We start from the raw sequence: 2,723 nt of genomic DNA, 5'->3' as shown, positions 1-2,723 counted from the left end.
GTTGAGTCCTCTTTAACTGGAATTGCAGATGAATCTTAGCTGCCATGTGGATGTTGGGAACTGAACCGTGGTCCTCTACAAGAACAGCCAGGGCTCCTAACTGTTGAGCTATCTCTCCAGCCTCAACTTCCTGTTTTTTAAAATTTGTCAACACTCCTGTTTCATTGAACCATAGAATTTTCTGGCCTTCAGATATACTTCCAGTAGTTCCCATCTGTTTTTTTTCTTGGGTTAAAGGCATAGCAAAGTGTTAGCTATTTGGGGCCAATTTGAACACCTAACATTTTTTACACTTTATCTCCTTTTCTGGCTGTAATATAATTGGAATTATTTTTGTGTTTTGACAATTTTATAAGTGATATATTCTTTAGCACCCACATCTTTAAAAATTTCTGGAAATCTATGATTTTAGTAAAGATTAAACAGCACTGGAGAGATGGATCAGTGGTTAAGAACACTTACTGCTCTTGAGGAGGGCCCAAGTTTGATTCCCAGCACCCACATGGCAGCTAATAACTGTCCATAACTCCAGTTCCACCTTCTTCTGACCTCGGCAGGCACTGTAAGACACAGTTACCCTTACACATATGCAGGTAATACACTCATATATATATAATAAAAATAATAAATAAAATATTTAAACAGCACTAATTCATGAAATCTAATTATGAACTGATCAATTTAATGAACAAATATTCATTGCCATCTCTTTTTTTCAATGAACATTTACCTCAGATGAAATGGTTCAGTTGGAGAAGTCGCTTGCTCCCAACTCAGCATGATGACTTGAGTTCTATCTCTGGAACTTGGTTCGAAGGGATCTTCATTGCCTGACTCTTCCACAAAACATCACACTGGTCTACTATATTAATGATGTTATGTTGATTGAATCTAGTGAGCAGGAGGTAGCAACTAATCTGGACTTGTTGGCAAAGTATATGTGCATGAAAGGATGGGAAATAAATTCAACCAAAATTCAAGGGCCTGACCTCAGTCAAGTATCTAGGAGTTCAGTGGTGTGGAGCATGCAGAGACATTCCTTCTAAGGTGAAGAATAAGTTGTTGCATTTGGCCCCTCCCTCCACCAAGAAAGAAGCACAATGCTTAGTGGGCCTGTTTGGATTCTGGAGGCAGCACATTCTTCATTTGGGTGTGTGACTACAACCCATATATCAAGAGACTCGGAAGGCAGCTACCTTTGAATGGGGTCTGGAACAGGAAAGGGACCTTCAACAGGTCCAGGCTGCTGTACAAGCTGCTCTTCCCCTTGGGCCATATGATCCAGCAGACCAGATGGTGCTTGAGGTATCAGTGGCAGATAAAGATGCTATTTGGAGTCTCTGTCTGGCCACCATAGGGCAATCACAAAGGAGGCCATTGTGATTTTGGAGTGAGGCTTTGCCTTCATCTGCAGACACTATTCTCCCTTTGAGAGACAGCTCTTAGCCTGCTATTGGGCCTTAGTGGAAAATGAACATTTGAAAATGGGTCACCAAGTCACCATGCGACTGGAGCTGCCCATTATGAACTGAGTGTTATCTGACCTCCCAAGCCATAAAGTAGGACATGCACAGCAACAATCCATTATCAAATGGAAGTGGTATATACATGACCGGGCCTGAGCAGGCCCGGAGGGGTTTAAATGAATCAATAGCCAACATGAGCTCTCACTCCAGACTGACATCAAGAATCTGAAGGACAGATGCACCCCTTGGTCCATGGAAGAATAAATTTGAACTGATTTCCACTCTTTCAACTTATAAACCAGGGCTCCTGACATGCAAATATGTCCTCTGTTTATAGTTAAATTCCAAGACTGTGCTGTAGGACCTACAGACCTTCTGACACAGGACTGAGCTGAGGACTCTGAGGAAGAAGGCATTAGAAGATAAGAAGGTTGTGTTTTCTCCTCTGCCTGATGCATCTCTGCAAGGATAGTGTATTTCACACTTGTTTGGAAAAAGAGGATGTGACAGCAGGTGAATGATACTGACAGATTGTTCTTGTCACCAGGAGGGCTGTCCCAGGTGCATCTGCAGGAGGCAGGCCTTGTCTTGGTGCAGCCCTCACAGACCCTGACCTTCACCTGCATTATCACCATCATAGACCCTATCCCTCACCTGCACTATCACCATCACAGACCCTGACCCTCACTTGCACTATCACCATCACCAGTGGTTACAGGTGGAACCGGAAACACCAGCACCCAGGGAGGAGTCTGTAGTGAATGGGGGACATAGCTAATCATGGAAACACTGCATACAGCTCATCCTTCAAGGCAGAATATCCATCACTAGAGACACTTCTAAGAACCGGTTCTCCCTGTACATTAGCTCTGTGACCACTGATGTCATAGCCATGTATTATTATTTAGAGTGTCCCATCAATTTTCTATTTTACACAATAATTTTATTAGTGCAAAGAAAGGGCTTATGGAGGTCAGGTGTTTTGGCTGAAGTCTGACTGACAGTGGGTCCAGTGGGTCCCTGAACTCATCCTGTGGTTACTTCCCCAGTACCAGAATGTATAATTGGGATACATATACTTAGGAGTTGCAGAATCCCCACATTGGTTTCCCGACCTGTGGAGTGAGGGCTATTATGGTTGGAAAGGCCAAATGGAAACCACTGGAGTTGCCTCTGCCAGGGAAAATAGTGAACCAAAAACAGTATCACATCCCTGGAGGGACTGCAGAAATTAGTGCTACCATCAAGGATTTGAAA

This window comes from Nannospalax galili, unplaced genomic scaffold (assembly GCF_000622305.1).
Source record: "Nannospalax galili isolate Female #2095 unplaced genomic scaffold, S.galili_v1.0 scaffold1938, whole genome shotgun sequence".
NCBI classification, from domain to species: Eukaryota; Metazoa; Chordata; class Mammalia; order Rodentia; family Spalacidae; genus Nannospalax; species Nannospalax galili.
This window is presented reverse-complemented; position numbering follows the sequence as displayed.